General features: G+C 40.5%; 1 protein-coding gene across 2 annotated transcripts in view; it reads right to left on the bottom strand.

Moving 5' to 3' along the window:
• The window catches only part of nfatc2a (nuclear factor of activated T cells 2a), a 146,675-nt gene that overhangs the window by 5,878 nt on the left and 120,025 nt on the right, over positions 1 to 20,772 (bottom strand). The gene's annotated exons all lie outside the window — the stretch shown is intronic.

Raw genomic sequence — 20,772 nt, 5'->3', positions numbered from 1 at the left:
ATCAATGGTCAGCTAAAAAGCAAATCAAACAATATAAGAAAGGAACAACACTTTAAATCTCATGACAAATCACAAGGAGATAAATCTCGAAACAGCAGCTGGGATAAAATCACTGATGCACCCAACCCTGACGCATCTCATTACCGACCCAGCCCAGACACATCTCATTGCAGACCAGCCTTGCTATGGGTCTGAAGTTACATGTAGGCCAGACCAGGTAAGGATGGCAGTTTGCTTCCCTAAAGAACATTAGTGAACCAGATAAGGTTTTCCTGACAATCGACAATGGTTTCATTGCTCCCTCTCTCCCCACCATCACCTGCACCAGCAGACAGGCAATGATGGAGTGAAAGGACTGACCATGATCCACTCCTGCAAGGGCACAGACCCTCTGCCTGGTAAGACCCTGACTGGACATCTGACAGTGGCCAATTCCCTGGACTGGTATGGGAGGCTGCCCTTGACTTATTGTGCCAGCACCTCCTGTTTGGCAGATGCCTCAATGTGAACTACTTTCCTAAGACTTTGAGGCACAGCTGCCTGCTTGTTGCACATGTAAGCTGCTGACACATGGGCAGGTGAGAGTTTGGCCTAGTATATAGCTGTACAGCAAGTCAAGCTGTCCAGTTGTGTGACTGTGCTAACTGACATGGCAAACCAATGCAAGGCATGGATGGTTCAAGAATATAGATCGGTTCTAAATGAGTGAGCGCTAAGAGTGCAAGCCCTGAGATATAGCCTGGTCCAGCCTGGAAGCTGAGTGCCTGTGCCTGGATGCAACGGTGGTAATCTTCTAACGCTAGTTGTTCTGCGCCTTTCAATATAAGTCTGTGCTGCCAGAAGACACTGCCAGTGTATTGGAGAGCTGGCAGGATGTTAATGAGGGGTTACCAGATGCTACATGCCAATGTCCATAGAAGAAAGATGCATGCAATTGGTGCCTGTGGATTGTGCGCTGGTCTACGATTTGGTCGTAGACAACATGGAGGTCACTCAGATCAAGCAGTGACCTGAATCCACTCTAGTGCCTGCTCTAGTTCTCATGTCAATGTTTCCAACCTTGAGTTTGGTTTGGTAAAATACATTCATTTATTATTTATTATTAGTTATCTGAACTGGGCTGTTAATAAGTCATTTAACAAACAATAATCCCAACAAATAGCAAATTGTCACTGCCTGGTGAAAATCTCACCACACCACCTACAGAATAAAAGCTATTTCTGAGATCATTGGTTATTGCATTTGTCACCTGAAGAAGGGCTGATGCCCGAAACGTCGATTCTCCTGTTCCTTGGATGCTGCCTGACCTGCTGCGCTTTTCCAGCAACACATTTTCAGCTCTGATCTCCAGCATCTGCAGTCCTCACTTTCTCCTCCTATTGCATTTGTCACCCAATTCTGCTACACATCTCACCATAACCCATGTCGCTCAGACTCTGCCCAATAAACAATTTGGTTTGTGCACTTACAGAGAACTTTAAATTCATAGTCAAAACTGCATTTGAAAAGCAAAGAAACATAGGATGGACATTCACTGCATGATAGCACTGCGTGATCACAGGAAAATGGTGAAAGCTTCTTTTTTTCCATTGTGTCAACTATAGCTTTCAGCATGATTTTCTATAATTTCCTGTCTCTTACGCTAAAAAAGGAAATGATAACTGTCTGGAAATGGAAAGTTTAGTTGCCCCCTCGTTCTATTAATAACTTGAAGGTGAAAGACGTGGGTGGTAGTCCTCAAATACCCCATTTCCTCATCTGCAATAGGTAAACACAGACACAACCACAATGTGATTATCATGTCAACTGTAGAGTTTAGAAAATATTGTCATGTGCATAACTGTCACTGTTTTTGTAAACCTTCAAAAGTTTGATTGCATTTTACATGCTGAAGAGATTAAAAAGACGTTGTGGGCAGATGGAAGAACAATGTATCATAATGTGCTCACGAAAAAAAGACTGTTAACTGAATGACAGCAGGTGTAAAGTTTAGTGTATTAAAGAAATTACTTCCCACAGTTACTTAGAGTTTGAATTCACTATGACAGGATGATGCTGTAATTAGTACCAAAAGAAGAAAGCATTAAAATATTGCTTTATGAGAACAATCACTATTATTCAACAATAAATTGTTGTTGGAAGCTCTTTGACATTTTTAACATGGGTACATGGTTATAGATTACAAATATTATTGTCATTTGATTATTGATCAAATTTAACTTTTCAAAAAACCAATAATATCTTGGTTCAAACATTGTTACTCCAAAGTCGGACTAGTGGGACAAGTTTAGCCTGCAGCAAATGCAGTTTCTAGCTTAAATTAGTATGCTTAAAGGGAGTAAAGACAACAAAATGCCATAAACACTCAGCAGGTCAGACAGACTATATTGGGGAGACAGGCCGCCTACTTGCGGAACGTTTCAGAGAACACCTCTGGGACACCTGGACCAACCAACCCAACCATTCGGTGGCTCAACACTTCAACTCCCCCTCCCACTCCATCAAGGACATGCAGGTCCTTGGAGTCATCCATCGCCAGACCATAGCACACGACGGCTGGAGGAAGAGCACCTCGTCTTCCGCCTAGGAACCCTCCAACCACAAGGGATGAACTCAGATTTCTCCAGTTTCCTCATTTCCCCTCCCCCCACCTTGTCTCAGTCCCAACACTCGAACCTCCCTACCTTTTATCTTAGCCTGCTTGGCACACTTTCCTCATTCCTGAAGAAGGGCTCATGCCCGAAACGTCAATTCTCCTGCTCCTTGGATGCTGCCTGACCTGCTGCGCTTTTCCAGCAACACATTTTCAGACAGAATCGGTGCCAAGATATAGCATTAATATTTCAGATTGAGATGATCTTTCGTCTGAACACTGAGTGATGAAAGGTCACCTCAGCCTGAAATATGTTTCATTGCAGATGTTACCTAACCAGCCAAATATATCTAACAACGTTTTCTTAAATTTCAGGTTTGCAGCATCAACAGTATTTTACTTGTTTTAATGATGAAAGGTACATTTTCTTATTTTAGATCTTTTTATTATTTTTTAAACAGCCTTTTAATACATACTTTAATTATATGAAGCATCATTAATTACCTCAACAGCACTTCATTAATCTGGTAAAATATCAGATGATTCCCTCCCTCCCCAGATTCCCCACATGTATAGACCCCTATCTTAGCTGCCATATTGCAAAATTCAGGTTCTTCCTGCCAAAAGAAAAATCATAACATGAATTACTAGTACAATCTTTTTGTTGCTCATACTTATGAATGATCTGGCAGAGGTATTGCAAGTGTCTTAATAGAAGGTATCTTTTCTCTGCATAGGTTGCTCCAACTCTACGTTTTGACTAGTAAAATTTGCAGGTCCAGAAAATCCAATGTGCATTATCCCTACAGTAATAAAAGCCAATATGCAAATCTGGAAACAAGCAATGACTCAAATTTTAAAGGTCATGCCACTATCATTAGCAAAATCAACAGTTCTGATAGTATTTGTGTAGCACAATATTAAGTTACTCTAATTACGATCAACTCTCTGTCAGCCAAAGTTCTGCATTTCACTTAACTGCAAAATGGCAAGAGAGAAAAGCTGGTGATAAAATCTGAACTCATTTCTTTAGGGCATTCATTAGGTGCGAGGGTATTGCAATTAACTGATGTTCCCTTTAAAGACAATTTTCAATGTCGTTTAACTTTTATCAATGGAGCTAATTTTGTATGAGCACAAACAGGTTTATAGCAACATCTGCCATGCCTGTGAATATGACTACAAGTCACCCTGTTGATCAGCCTGCTAATTTGCCTGATTGAAGCACTTACTTTTGAGTTCTGAATTCAAGATTTTGAAATGCTAAATATTTTACTTCAACAACTGTTCTCAGGATGGAAGAACTGTACTAGTGAAAATCTTGCTTTGGCAATGTCCATACCTACACATTTAACATTATTGCTCCCTAAGTATAAAAGATGCAGAACAGTAATACAATAAGTTAAGCATATATTAAATGTCATATATATTTTGGATAAGTACATAACTTGGCTGATTGAAAATTTTATTCTAGATTGTTGGAGTATAATAATTAGTTTTTAGTGTGTAAAGAAGTATTTCTTAGAATACTGCAGCATTTAGAGGAAAAACAGAAAAACATACAACACACATCAGTTCAGTAAATTACATTTGTGGAGAGAACAGATAGTTGGCATTTGAGGCTAGTACTGCCTCAAGACATGTTCTGCATTATTTTATACCCCAGTCACATAGTATTACAAAATATTTACTGTCTAATCTGGATGAGTGCAACTCGAACAATGCTCAAGAAGCCTGACACCACCCAGGATAAAGCAGCCACTTGATTAGCACTGCATCCTCAAACGTTCACTCCCTCCACCACTGACACTTGGGAGCAGCAATGTGTACTACTTACAAGATACAATGCAGAAATTCATCAAATATCCTTGCACAACACCTTCCAAGTCCATGACCACTTCCATCTAGAAGGACTAGGGCAGCAGATACATGGGGACACCACCTCCTGCAAGTTCCCCTCCAAGCCACTCATCGTCCTGATTTAGAAATATATCACCTTTCCTTCACTAGCATTGAGCCAACATCCTAGAATTCTCCCCCTAATGGCAGTGTGGGTCTACCTACAACATAAGGAATGCAGTTGTTTAAGAAAGCAGTTCACCACCACCTTCCCAAGGGCAACTAGGGATGAGCAATAAATGTTCTACATGTGAATAAAAAGATACAGTTCAGTTAGCCCAGATACTATAATATGCTCCTTTGGAAACTCCTCCCAATCTTCTTCATTGGACCAGATTACTTGTTTCCTTGCTGTAGACTCCACACAGCCTAAATGCAAGGTGGCCATTTATTTGTTTCCCAGGCTTTTCTGTCTTTTTTACTGAGTTTCACCATTTGTATTAACAATATTCTGCCTTGTACACGATGGTACAACCAGGAGAGGAGGAAGAATTTGCTGCCCTCTTTTTAACCTCTGCCACCACATCCTCCACCACCCCTACCGGACACACACACACACATACACCTTCACAATAAGCATTGTACAAACTTATTTTTTTGCCTGCAGGCACCACACTTCCATTAAAAAACAATTCACTAGGGAATGAAGGAGCTCATTACTAAAGCTTTCTTGAGTGAAAAGGAACAGGAATTGCCTTACTTACTAAAGTTGAGAAAGAGATAATGAAAATAATAATATCGGACACATATATAAACACAGGTAATAAGCTTCAAAGAAAAGTGTCTGGTCCAGATAGAGAAAATAAAGGTTATGTAGTTAAATAGTCTTTAGAATACCTGTGTTTTGGATTCTTAAGCTGATGTGATAATTGGCGATTGGTTGAATTGTATCCTCAACAGTAATAGAATCTACAGAAACATTTGAGTTCTCAGTGAATGATTATTTTCCCAATTTGCATTTGTTAACCATGATAATAAGATGATCTGAAGTTATCTGAAGTTACCTGAAGTTGGCCAGGCAAAGTGAACCAGTTGTTAAGAGGTTTATATGATCCTTATAAATCGAAACATAGTATAAAAGCAAGGAAGTGATGCTATACCTTTACAAATCAATGATCTATTTATTGTCACATATATCTAAGGAGATATCATAAAGTGTGTTCTGTTGCCATAATCTGGTGCCATATGAAGATGCAAGAAGAATAAAGGAAATTACTTAAGTAAAGTTCGACTTCAGTGGCTGGGTCCCAAACATGGCTTCAGGACTTCTGCAAGGTCCCTACTCTAGACCTATCGCAGCCAGGAGACCCCGCTTCGGGCACAGGTACTGCCGCAGTCAAACACCCGCTGCCGCCAAGAGTCCATTCTTCAGACCTACTGCAGCCAGGATGTCTTGCTTTGCAATCACTGCAGCCATTCCAAGAGGCCACACATCGGGCCTACGAAGCCAGGAGACCCCGCTGACATCACTTCGGTCTCCTCATGAGAAGATGAAGAACAGAAAAAGCAAAAAAAAAGATGAAGAGCAAGGAGAGAGAGAAAAAGAATGCATCCAGCCTGGAGTGGATGGGCTCAGCCTGAGCATGCTTTGCTTGCTCAATAGGAGAGCTTGGCCAGGGGTAGAGTTATTTACGGCACATCTTGGTGTTGCTGCTGCTGGCGCTGGAGACCTCCACCTTTATCCGCCACTCTCTTAGCCTTAAAGAAAACTAAGCAAAAGAAGAAAAGTGCAAACATAAAAAGAAGAAAGGTAGAAAAAAAGAAAGCAGTCAGGAGTGGACTTATTGGTCAAATCACATTTGGAATATTTTGTTCAATTCTGGGCACCTTATTTAAGGAAGGATGTTAAATCTCAAGTGAGTTCAAAGGAGATTTACAAGAACAATACCAGGAAAGATTTAAAAATTTGGGATTATTTTCCTTGGAGGATTAAGGGGTCACCTTATTGAGATGTTCAAAATCATGAACAATTTTGACAGGTCAAAGAAGGATATTCTGTTTCCACTAGTTGGTATGTCAGTAACAAGGTGTCACAATTTGAAAATTGTCAGTGAGAGTGCGAGGAGTGAAGAAAGGAGAAACTTCTTTACTCAGAGGTTTGTTAGGATTTGGAATGCGCTGCCTCAGAGAATAGTGGAGGTGGATATCATAGGAGGTTTCAAAAGAAAGCTGGATATGTATTTGAAAGTGATGAATTTAGAAGGCTACAGAGGAAGAGCAGTAGAATGGGATTAGCTTGGTAGCTTTTGTGTGAGCCAGTACAGACAAGATGAGTTGAATAGCTTTCTTCTCATTTGTAAAATTCTATGATTCTAAGTTAAAATGTCAGTGTGAGACTTCCTGTGCTATTGATTGTGGAAAAGGTTTTATCACTTCTCTGTCTGTTTATCTGACGTGGAGAGACTGCCTCGACAAACAGCTTCAGTATCAATTAATGTCAAATTGTGATGCAAGCAAGCACAGTTCAAAATGAGACATTAGATAAGGACTTTGCCTTCAATGTGATGGCTAATTGCTAAAATGTTTATGATTTAATTTTAAGAACTTTCCACTCCCATAACTACAGATTGTTAGAACCACACTATAGCTTACTGATAAATAGTTGGCTGCAAGATGGAGTCTGTTACACATTGCTTTTGATGGCAGCTTACCTTCAATGAGTCCTTTATAGGATATAAGGAGACTGTTAATTCCAAGTGACTTTGTTCTAGCTCTCTGTCACATGAAGTAGTCAGCTTAACTCTCCTGCCATATCCCTGTGGTCCTGTGGATTTATTTCTGTAAGTGTCTATGCAATTTCCTCTTGAAACCATTGATTATCTTCATTTTCACCAACCTCATGGACAACAAATTCCAGGTTATTATTCCACACACCGTAGAGAAATGTTCATCCCCACATGTTCCTGCATACCTTGCCCAAAATCTGAAATCTATGCCTCCCAGTCCTTGTCCCCAGTGGGGTCAGATTTTCCTTATCCAAATCTGTCATAAACTTGTATATCACTATCATACACATTCCTTTCTTGTAATGAGAACAATACCAGCTTCTCCTACTTACTCCCACCATTGGAACTATTCTACGAAATCTTCTCTGCACCTTCACAAGGACCTTCATATCTTACCTAGTGTGTGGCAGCCACAACTATGTACGAAGGATTGAACAGTAGGATATACTGATATAAGATTGATTAGTTGCAGTATTCTCTTCCTGAAAATCTTTAAGCTGAACTAAGTTTTTAAAATACATTCAAGAACGTGCACTCAAACCTATCACATGACTAACATCGGGCTCAAGTTGTTACTTGTAGAAAATAACTTGAGCCCGATGTTAGTCATATGCATAAGTATTAATATTATAATCATTACAATCCTGCAGAAATGACTTAGCAAAATATTTGTTAATCATAAAAAGACAAAAGACTTGCTTATTTGCATTACTGTTGAGGAATTTGAGTCTACTTAGGAAGGATGTTCTGAGAGATAGTCCATTGAAGTTATATGGGTGGAACTTAAAAATAAGAGGGCCTGATCACCTCATTGGGATTGTATTATTGGCTTCCCAGTAGTTAGTGAGAAGTTGAGAAACAAATATGTATGGAGATCTCAGGTATCTGTCAGAAAAATAGGGTTGTAATATTAGGGGATTAGATTAGATTAGATTACTTACAGTGTGGAAACAGGCCCTTCGGCCCAACAAGTCCACACCGACCCGCCGAAGCGTAACCCACCCATACCCCTACATCTACATCTACCCCTTACCTAACACTACGGGCAATTTAGCATGGCCAATTCACCTGACCTGCACATCTTTGGACTGTGGGAGGAAACCGGAGCACCCGGAGGAAACCCACGCAGACACGGGGAGAACGTGCAAACTCCACAGTCAGTCGCCTGAGGCGGGATCTTGCCTTTGCAAACATAGACTGGAACTGCCACAGTGTTAACAGCTTGGATGCGGAGGAATTTGTTAAGTGTGTTCAAGAAAACTTTCTTATTCAATATGTGGTTGTACCTACTAGGAAAGAAACAATACTTGACCTACTATTGGGTAAATAAGGCAGGGCAACTCACTGAGGTGTCAATAGGGAGCACTTTGAGGCAACTGATCATAATTTTATTAGTTTTAAAATAGTTGTGGAAATGGATAACACTGATCAAAAAGTTGAAGTTCTAAATTGGAGTGGGGCCAATTTTGACAGTCTTTGACAGGAACTTTCAAAAGGTGTTTGGGGGCGGCTGTTCGCGGGCAAAAGGACAGCTGGGAAATGGGAGGCCATTAAAAATAATATACCAAGAGTTCAGAGACCGTATGTTCCCGGTAGTGTGTATGGTAAGGCTGGTAGGTATAGGCAACGCTGGACTACAAGAGAAATTCAGCTGCTGGTCAAAACAAAAAGAGGCATAAGACAGGTATAGACAGTTGGGATTGAGTAAATCCCTAGAAGAGTATAAAGACTTAGAAATATACATAAGAGGGAAATCAGGACAGCAAAAAGGGGACATGAGATAGCCTTCGTGAGTAGAGTTAAGGAGAATCCAAAGAGATTCTATATATCCATTAATGGCAGAAGAGTACCCAGGAAGAGAATAGGGTCCCATAAAGATCAGCATGGCTGTTGGTGTGCGGAACCAGACGAGATGGGTGAGATATTAAACAAATATATGTGTCAGTATTAAGGAGAAAAATTTGGAAGCCAGGGAACCTGGGAAAATAAATATTGATGTCTTCAAAATTGTTTGTATTACTGAAGAGGAGGTGGGTGGATATATTAAAACACAAAGTTAGATAAATCCCTGGGTCTTGATTAGGTGTATCCTAGAACTTTGTGAGAAGCTAGAGAATAGATTGTTGGGCCCCTTGATAAGATAACTTTGAGTGAGGTGCCAGAAGATTGGAGGTTGGCTAATGTGGTGCAAGGAGGGCAAGTGCATGATTCCTTGAAAGTGGAGCCACAGGTCAGCAGGGTGGTGAAGAAGTGATTTGTCACGCTTGACTTCACTGGTCAGAACATGGAGTTAGAAGTTGGGATATCATGTTGTGGCTGTACAGGACATTGGTGAGGCCACTTTTAGAATACAGTGGACAATTCTGGTTGCCCTTCTATACGAAGGATTTTGTTAAACTTGAGAGGGTGCAGAAAAGATTTACAAGGATGTTGCCTTGTAGTCAAGGAATCAAAAATTAGAGACATAGGTTTAAGGTGAGAGGGGAAAGATTTAAAAAGGACCCGAGGAGTAGCTTTGTCACATATAGGGTGGTGTATGGAACAAGCTGCTAGAGGAAATGATGGACATGGAGACAGTTACAACATTTAAAAGGCCTGTGGATGAGTATATGAATCAGAATGGTTTAGAGGGATGTGGGCCAAATGTTGGCAAATGGGACTAGATCAGAATGGGATGCCTGGTCGGTGTGAACGAGTTGGTCTGAAGGGTCTGTTTCCATGTGGAAATTCATAGGAATCAAGTTATTGGGAACTCCTTTTTTGTTTAAAAGAGACCAAACTTCCAACATTCCCTATAATTTCAGACAGCAAAAATCTGCTCAATTCATGCCTTTGCAGCTCTGTGATGTGGGGGGAGGGGGTGGTTGGGACACAACCAAGTATCCAGTTTTACTTTTTGGTTAAGGCAAGAGTGTGAGAAACAAAGGCCCAAACAAAGAAGAATATGAACTAACCTAATAGGGCACTAAATGAATAGAATTTCTTGGTTTTGTTTTTGAGTACTGTGGCAGTGAAGGTTGTTTGAAAACAAACTCAATGGTTTAACTCCTTGGTTAATGTGGTGGTCATCATGTGTCAAAGTGCGAAACGAAAAAGGAAGTTAAAGATGAAAGGAACGGTTTTCAATACTTGAGCCTCATTTCTACAGAGCTGGTGAACTGTGAGCACTGACCCATGCACATAGAGGCAGCTCACTGATTGGAAGCATGTGGGATACAAGATGAAATTAAGCGGGGAGCATGGATGGTTTAGATTAGATTACTTAGATTAGATTACATTACATTACAGTATGGAAACAGGCCCTTCGGCCCAACAAGTCCACACCGACCCGCCGAAGCGGAACTCACCCATACCCCTACATTTACCCCTTACCTAACACTACGGGCAATTTAGTATGGCCAATTCACCCAACCTGCACATCTTTGGACTGTGGGAGGAAACCGGAACACCCGGAGGAAACCCACGCAGACACGGGGAGAACGTGCAAACTCCACACAGTCAGTCGCCTGAGGCGGGAACTGAACCCGGGTCTCTGGCGCTGTGAGGCAGCAGTGCTAACCACTGTGCCACCGTGTCGCCCACAAAATCTGTTTAGCAGCAGATTAAATAATTCTGGAGAAATGCAGGTGGAGTTACATTCCTCTTTACTGCCAAAATATTTTACAAAGAATTCTTAGCAACCTTCAGCAATCTATTTTAGATATTTTCTAATCAGTCTTTTCAGGATTATTATTACACTACAGGTGGGACTTGAAGCCAGACCTCCTTGCTCAGATGCAGGGGTACTACCATGGTGCCACAGCAGCCCTTATTATAAGGACAACAGGCATCTCTCTCCATTTGAGAGAAAAAAAATTGATTGTGTAAAGCTTGAGGATAAACATTCCACAAGTGTGGGACAATGAACTACCATCACTGGAATGGGGATTGAACCCCCATTAATAACAGTACTCTACACCATCCTCCATTCAACTAGCCAACGGAGCTGTCTAACAAGTAATCCCTTTAAGTCTGTGTGTTGGCCATTTAAAGCATTGCACTAATAGACTGAAAATGTCCAGAGTTGTACACAAATAGTATTTTTTAAATATTGAAGTAAAGCTCAACCCATTATGGGCAAAAGCATTTGCTGATGATTTCAAAGTCCGAAAAACTGCGCTGGGCAGGCCTTAAGCATGCAATGTGCATCTGATTTGCATTTTGAATGGTGCAGTCAGAAGCTGAAAATCACCCTTCCCATTTTGTTAAAACAAATGGGAAGGTTTGGAATAGGGTATGATAGTGGAAATGCTGCTAACAGTTATAAAAGCCTTCTCTAGTTTTAACAAAAACGTAAAGATAATGGATTAGCCATTTTGTCCAGTTGTCCAAACTGGGCTTGCACAATTAACCCAAGCATGAAGATATCTCTTCAATTCTACGATTAAATAGATAATGGTACAAAAGTATGTTCTTGATATCAAAATATATTTAACAATTATCAAAATTCAAAACTACTTCCTTAAAATGTTTCGTAAAACTATTTTCATTAATGATTGTTTGCTTTTTATGATTAAGCCATCTAACTACATAAGCAAACCTATAACATATTGAACTCAAAGTAAAAAAGCACCATTCAAATAAGGCTGAATTTAGAACAATCATGAATGGCTGGATGAGTAATTAAGTCGATAAAATACTTGCAGATGTCTTTGTGAGCTGTGCCAGATGTAATTTCTTCATTCTGTGTGTGTGTGTGTATATATATATATATATATATATATATAAAAATAAAATAGTGTATATGTGCACACACATGCGCACTTGTACTTTTTCATTTGCTAAATTTAAACTACCACCCACAACTTGACTTACTTCTTAACTACAAATAAAACAAGTTACAACAAGCTCTCCAGCATGTTTCAAAAACAGCAATATCAGCCAGCAAGAAAAATTAAAACCACAAAGTGTTAATATGTCACATCGGAATATTTGAATTTTATGACAGTACAGTGGCAAACTGCCTGATTGGAGAGAAAGTCGGTCTTTTTTTCCTGAAATAACTTTCAGATGGACAGTAATGAGGGTCGTATGACAACTTCTTGCCATTTATGCAGGCTTTTAGTCTCCACAGTAGACGCGGCCAAATTATGGTATTAGATTGCTTAGCAACATGACTAACAACCAGTACTGCCCCTGTTGCAATGTTTTTGTTTACTTTTTTTTAAATTGAGTCTTAAAAGAGTTGCTGTTTGGAGTACAGCAGTGCAAAATTTTGTCCAGTGAAGTGACATTTCCTGGCCAAGGTACAGTTTTGTATGCCCAGGTAGTGAATGTAGAGGAGACACTATCAAAAGGCCTTCCTCCTTCCTCATCAATTTGTTTGAATCTGATCAATTGCAGTTGTTCATTCCGTGATTATTCCCATTTCAATCTTTTAGACTTTGCTACCAATGGTGCTTGAAATAACATTGGGTGGATGTTTCACATGTTTTTTGTCAATTAAAATTCATGTTGGCTTGGCCACCTTAGCTTTGCATTTCTAACCTCAGCTCAAAGCAACTTTTCTCATGTAATCCTCCACTCTTCCCATCATTCACTAAACCATCCAGCTGTTGGGTGCCTTTCCTTCATAGTGCATAGGTTCTTCAGGACTCAGTCACCGGCTACCAGTCTCTGTATTCTAAATTGTTTCTTAGTGCGGAGACAGAGCCAGGCATGACTGGAGATGCACTGTGAGGACTATGCACTGTTCATACTGCTGGCACTATATTTAAAACCCAGCTGCACACTACTTCAGTTTCTACAAGACAGGAACTGCCGGTCACTTTGTGGCACTTGACTCTTATTACTGACAACATGGCTAGAAAGGAATCTTACATCTTGCTTCATGGACAGGAACTGGAGATGCTGGTGGAGAGGAGGGACATCCTTTCTCCTTGGATACAGATAGTTGCCCTGATTAGTGCTGTATTCTGACTGGGTCTATCAGTGCTCCAGGAGTGTAAATACCACCATTTTCTGTCTGTGACCTCATTCTCACAGGGTCACCATTCACTTTAACCCTACACATTCCTCTCACCAAGGACTATAACTCTCACGACTGCTTACATCATGTCCACTCAACTGGTCTCACTGACATCATACTCCCAAACTACTCACCTTTCCTGCCCTCTGCACTTCTTACTCACTCACTGGAAATGCCTCATCACTTGTCCTGTTTCTGCATCACAACTAATTACTCTTCCAACCATTTCCATCATGCAGAATCCTTCATTAACACCTTTGTTTCTGGTGGACTGATGTCTCAACAGCATCTTGACTGACCTATTTGTAATCCCCATGCTGTTTGCTCTTGACCTGCAGGACTCACCATGGCTGAATGCCTGGTCTGAAATGACACAGATTCGCAGACTCTGCGAAAACCAAGGGTCAGACTGACACTTGCCAAACATCTGAACTGAAATTGAATATGCCCCTTGACTAGCTGTGGTCGTAGCTCCTGACTGTCTACAGTCTTCCTTCATTCCATTGCTTCCCATCGACTTTCAGGCATGGCCATTTACTTGAAACACATGCAATTTGTTTGCCACATAAACTGCTGACACATACTGGAGTGTAGCATAGACACAGCCCAGTAATGCACAGTGACACATCCACCCACTTGACTGTCCAGTGTTTTGCACCATCTCAAGCTGCCTACCTCTCCTTTTGCACTGAAAAACAACTTAGAACACAGAGACTTGTATTTTTTTTCTTTAGTGTGTAGGAGTGCTCAGTCACAGGCTGCCAAGCTGGCAACCTCCAACTAAGTGCAAAATGAGAGAGAAAGCAAGTTAAGAGCCATAAGATGCATCATGCACAGATGCATGAGATGTGTCTGTGTCCCTGGGTGTAAAACAACTTGGCAAAGCATGCAAGTTGTAGGTGTCCCTGAGCTCCAAAATAAAGCATTGAAGAGCGGAAGTGGTGCGTGAATATTCTGAGAGCAAGATGATGATGTGGTGAGGTTGGTGGGTTGCAGCTGCTGACTTGTATGCATGAGAGATCGCAGACGATGGTGTCCATGAAATATACAGGGACGGCATACTGAACATACTGCTGAATGATGGCAGGCTGCCTCGTAAGAGCCCTGACTTACATGTTGATTATTTACACCATCTCATTTTTCAAGGAAGGAGAATTAGAAATGGCATATAAACAAGACAAGTTGACATGGATGTAAGGTAGCTGCTACTTTATGTGAGATTGCAAGTCACCATTTAAAGCTTATGGGGCAAATCAGAAAAAAAACTTTACCCGATGTTGAGATTCAGATTGTTTTAAAATTCCTGATGTATTTTCTTATCATTCTCACCAGTACTCATATCACTCCAGAGAGAGGACAATTCGATCCATTGTGACTGTATTTTTCTGTTTCAGTGTAGTGAAGCAATTGCAACTTTAAGGATAACTACTAAGCACATGCATACGGTGATGTTATATTGTTATCAAATTGCATAGAACTGGAGTCTGAGTGTTTTGGACTCTAGATGTTGAATAGAAAATTAGAGGCAAGCATGAGGTGTGGTGTGGGCTGCTCACCTCCTCACCTTTGGTAAGCCAGCTATTTTTGCTGTATTATCATGGGGCAGCCCTAACAGTCAGTGAAAGAAGCCCACCCCACAACCATAATGTGCTGTGAGTGGACTATATTGCCGAACATTTTGCAGAACTATGCACTTGGAAGCAAGTCCTGTCCTCAGGACCTGCCAGCTCCATCACTCATAAGTGCAGCAGAACATTGTACTGTAGTGGGACAGGCTCAAAGGGGATTGTAGCTGATCTAGCAGGATACATTCTGGAATTTTGCAGTAAGGGGAAGTCCTGGAGTGGGGGTATATAGTGAGCATCCATATTCCTCTGGACAGATGGCATCTTAGAGAGGGGTTCCCTGATGCACATAGGGTACTCTTTCATGCTCATCTTGTTCATAAAGACCTTTAAAATTGGCCTCCTCAGATCTGTCTGCCCAGACAATGTCTTGCTACAGGCAGCATATTATCTGGATGAATTGAGCTTTAAATAGTGGCATGTAAAATCCACCTTAGCCTCGTTTAACCAGCTTCCGTATATAGCAATGTTTCACAAAAGATCTTGCTGTGTTAGGGCATAGATCTCACACGACTACTAAGAGTCTTGACTATTCAGCCGAACTTTTGATTTAGCCTGTGTTGGAGATGTAGTGATTTAATTGGATAAACACCTACAACTGTATATTAAAAAAAGCCATTGTGCGGAAATTCCATACATTTTGTTATCAAAGAAAGAAAGAATGGAGTATCTGTTTGATTTCACAACAATATTGAGCTGTCAATGGCATCTGCACCACTACTGGTTGTCTATATGTAAGCCTTGTATTTCCAAGTGCGATAAAGGAATCACCATTGTACTGGCCTGACTGGGGAGAGTCGATAGTATTGACTAATGGAAGAAGCTCATGTATGCCATAAGGAGACCAGAAAGTGATTTGGGGATGTGTATGTAATAGAGGCGGAGGGGTGTGTGGACTGGGAGAAAACATAACCTGTCAAAAGAGCAGCACTATGAACTATCACCAGAAAATTTCAAAGTCAACATCTCAAAGGACCAAAATGCAGCATTACATAAACTGTTGTCCATATTCACAACTAGAATCCCAGTCAGAGCATTGTTGCTTAACAATATTGTCAACCACTAACCAAAACATGGCACATAAAATGTATCAATGGAAAGATACTCCTGTCTATTACATGCTACCAGACTCAGAACCTGAGCACAGGCCTTGGTACTCACATTCTTTGAGCCACAGCTTATGGGATGGCTGGCAAGGCCATTGCAGAAATTCATTTGCAAAGAAGGCTTTGTATCTTAAAATAGAACAGAAAATCTTGTTTTGAGCAAAAAAAAAGCATGTTTAATGAGACTTTTTCTTCCTAAAGAAATTTTTATTTGAGGTGTGCATAGCACCAGGAGTGAGCCATACTTCTTGTCTTGACGACCTGCTGCTGCCTAATAACACAAAGATGTGCTGTAAGGCAGTTTACATCACAACATTGCTCTTCAACAAAAGAAGATAAATTTACCATTTCTTTTCCCTTTTAAGATTATTTGACACTCGAAGTTGGTACATAAATTATTAAAGGTATGAAAGATCAGATACCACTGAAGCAAATAGACCAAAAACTAATTGAAGGCAATTATTAACAAGGACTGTACTTAAGAAATAAGTATTGCAATAATCCGATAAAATGAGTACCCCAATCAAGGCAACAACACAATTAGCAATTAAATTTATGTATTATATTGTTCATACATGTTAGAAACAAATTTTTAAGGCTAGGGTTCAGAAGGGAAGGAGGTTGAACTGAATAGTCTTCAAAGAACCGGTAAAGATACAAACAGCCATTATCTGTGCTAGATGTTTTGGATCTTAATTCAAGTGGAAGTTGTGTTCCCAGCAGCAATGTCTTTCAACTAGTGATCTATGTTGTTTGTACCCAGAATGGTGTTTCCCAAAAGGCTGCATAAATAAAAGCATGCTAGATAGACACCAGTCAGGAGATATTTCACTGCAGCAGATTGGGTTTGTGGTCATAAACAGCTTGTGCCTTTTATTTTGAAATATACAAAATATCAGCAAAGATTCAGTTAGAAGTTTGTGTGTTGAAGTCCCTCTCCAAGACTTAAGCACAAAAATCAAAGCTGACACCTCCAGGAGGGTGCTGCACTGTTGGTGAAATCCTGCCCCTCGCATAAATACATATTTAGCATTTTTCAAAGATGAAGGCATCTGGACTAAGGACTCTTCTGCCATCCTTACATCCCTATTTGGTTCCCTTCCAACAACAGTTAACAGAGACAGGCTTCTGATGATCTGTCATTTGGGAACATAGAGGTCCTTTGAGATACATCTCGAGTACAAATAATACCAAATATTAATTGTATGCATTTACTCTACAGGAGGTATGAAGGTCCTGGAGGCCACATTCAATTCTCAACTAATCCAAATGTAGTAAAGACGCAGCATGACAGATCATAGACAAGCCTCAGGCACCATCCCTAATAGGAGAGCAATCAAATGACCTCCAACAATCCTTGAAATTTGGGTCACATCAAGGCTAGCCGGATGAGTAGAGTATCGCCCTCTCTAAATGATTTAGATGATTGTTAGTTTGAGTACCTCTCCAGAGACTGATCACATGATCCAGATTTATACTTCAGTGCAGAACTGAGGTGACTTTACATTGTGAAGTTTGCTGCCTTTTACATGATATGCTAAACCAAAGCCCAGTCTAATATTTCAGATCATTGTTAAATATCCGGGGGAACACAGCTGAAGGAAAGCAGCATACTTAGCCCTGCTCCTCGGATGCTGCCTGACCTGCTGTGCTTTTCCAGCACCACTCTCTCGACTACTTTGTACTAGTACATGATTACCACGGGAACGTGGGGGCAAACTGTCAAAAAATAGACCAGATTTTTCACTGCCCACTGGAGCTAGACCAGCTGAAAGTATGTTTTCTTTCTTAGCAGTTACCAGAATTGTCTCTCTGGATTATATAACTCTTCACAGCAGAGAAGGCTCTGGCCCAAATACTTGCAGCATTGTCCTTGTTAAAGGGATCTAACAGATGTGAATCTAGAAACAACGACAAGGAAAAGTATCAATGATAAAAATTAAATTATTAACTTGTAATAAAGTTTGGAATGGTTATTCAGTCCCTTGAGCCTGAATTATTATTTAAAGGCCCTCTTGTGATGCAGTGGTTGTCGTCTACTTCTGAACTTGGAGACCAAGGTTTAAGTTCTGCCTGCCTACGAGGTGTGTAATAACATCTCTGAATAGGTTAGTTCGGGAAAAATAGTTGAATTGCTATTTACATTGATCATTGCAGAAACAGGAACTCAACTTCATCTTTGACCTGTCATACCCTCCCCACTTAATGAAAAAATACTGTTGTGTTGTGGAACTTTCAATTGGCCCATTGGGGGACTGAAAACCTGGATTTCCAGCATGTGACAAGATTGCTTCCCAAGTTAACTACCGAACAACCTAATCTAATTTTAAAATTATTCTCCCACTGAGGAATATAGTTACAGTTTTCACACTATCCATTCCTTTGTCATCCCAAATATCTTAATTAAATCATGAACTATGTTTAAAAGAGAAAAAAAAATTAAATGAGTAGCCAACTAGTTGCCATTTCAATTCTTTGGGTTTCTCTGCTTGCCCCCAGCAGCTCACTCCTAACCCTGCCCCTGCAGAATGGGAATATCTATTACCATTCCCAGTTTATCATCCCTATTGTCAATCCTGGAGGTACTCCCGAGGCACCGGCAATATTCGCAACTCTGTTTTGGCCATTTGGTTCTGTTCAAACTGTTTTGCTTATTGTGCAAACAGCAATATTTCTGCTAAGCCACAGTCAAATAATACTGAAGTTGAACATTACCTGATTAGTTACTGTTGTGGATTAATTGCTGACACATTATTCCTGAAAGCTTACATACTTAATTAGGTAGCAGTTAAGTCTGATGCTGATTTGCTGTGGGTTTGCTGGCACATTCCCACCTGCACCATAAGCAAAACTTTGAGCGAAACCACATGTCCAAAATTAATGTGGGGCAAAAGAATGCTTCAAGTACTGAAGTCAAGATCAGTTTAGCTTGAGGTCTCACAGCTACATAAGAAACAAATAAAATTGAAAGAGGAATGGGATGATGGGTAAAAGCTGCTCCCATACCACTTACAATGGGAGCAATTTGTAAACCACAAGGAGGTGAAAAGGAAAATAACCACTGGAGCTTGACAGCTGACATTATTTACTAAAATTATCTACAGTTTCTTTTCTTCCTTTCTGAAGAATTTTTTTTATGAGCTTCTGCTTGCCTTCGTTATTAGTACACTTGGGGCAGTAGCAGGTTTGACAAAATGGTCAAGTGACCACCACATTTCTGTTTCGCCACCATCTTAATTTGGGCCTTTAGCTGTGCAGCCAGTGACACCCCAGAATCAGGCAAACTGGGGCACCTACCAATGTACATGGGTATTTGGTGAAGTTTTGAGGGTCTACTTAGTAGAGTTTGTGCTTAGTAATATTTAAGTTCCCAGAAGAAAAGGCCACAAAAAGATTGGCACGTTGTTGAAACTTTTAGTCTTGCAGTCACAAATGAAAGAATGCGAAATTTCAAACAATAATGTTACAACAATCACAATAATGTTACGCTACAGGAGGAGACAAGGAGTACCAATGATTGGAAAGGTGACTCTGATCGGCTGATGCATTACCATGGAGAAAGCCATGGGGAACTATAGACTCTGCAATTTCCTAGGTAATTAAGAAAAACTGCAAGGTTTGAGCATACTCCTTTTGCTTTCATGATCCCTACGTATAAATATATGTCACTTCCAGAAAGTGTCAGTTACGGGATCAACTGCTTATGATTAGATTAGATTATTTACAGTGTGGAAACAGGCCCTTCAGCCCAACAAGTCCACACCGACCCTCCGAAGAACAATCCACCCATACCCATTCCCCTACACCTAACACTATGAGCAATTTAGCATGGCCAATTCACCTAACCTGCACATTTTTGGACTGTGGGAGAAAACCGGAGCACCCGGAGGAAACCCACACAGACATGGGGAGAATGTGCAAACTCCACACAGTCACCTGAGGTGGGAATTGAACCTGGGTCTCAGGCGCTGTGAGGCAGCAGTGCTAACCACTGTGCCGCCCACCTTGAATTAATTATTCATACAGCCATTAGCACATTGAGGATTGTTCAGCAGTGCTTCCCAATCACAGCAGTTCATTTGACAGTAGATATTTTGTTTGACTTCTGCAAGCATGGTCCATTTAAATATGGTCTGTACTCTACCTACCTATCATGAATAAATAAAGGAATATGCTATCTGATTCATTCAACCAGTCGTGGGTTATTCCCATATATAGGGACCCGTTCTCTGCAAACAAAAGTGATATGTTCAAGCTGTGCACTATTTTTTATATTATTTGAGAGCTTATTTCTCCACAGCAATGAAAAGCGACTTGAGAACTAATCAGCATCCCTTTCTCCTGTGGTATAAGATTGCTGCAATTGATTGAAATTTGGAATTCTTGCATTTGTCCTAATGACTGCAAGATAAAAAAAAACTTCCATAACTTGTACCTCTTTGCAATAATATGCAAATCTGGTACTAGTTTTCTTGGGGCTGGGATTGGTATATGTGATGCTTCAAATTCACAAGAATAATGTTGACTGCTGCTGCTAGTTTCTGCTTTTCTGCAATCAGTTCCCACCCCACATTCCCACTTGACCATCACTTGAGTCATACAGCTGGCTAGCAGTATGTTAGTGAAGCCCTGCCCTCAGAATGGACCAGTTCTTTGTTAGAAAGACTGGATAGCTAGCAAGAGGCTTCTCGATTGAAATCATCAAGCATCTTTCTTTCAATTCATAAAACTGATGCAAATTTACTTAACTGTGATATTCGGTTGCTTGGCAATTCATAAACTGGTTTATTTATGGAAACGGTTTCTTAGCTTCTGA

This window comes from Chiloscyllium punctatum, chromosome 37 (genome assembly GCF_047496795.1).
Source record: "Chiloscyllium punctatum isolate Juve2018m chromosome 37, sChiPun1.3, whole genome shotgun sequence".
Lineage (NCBI taxonomy): Eukaryota > Metazoa > Chordata > Chondrichthyes > Orectolobiformes > Hemiscylliidae > Chiloscyllium > Chiloscyllium punctatum.
Note: the sequence above shows the minus strand (reverse complement) of the source record. Positions and strands in the feature narration are given on the sequence as shown.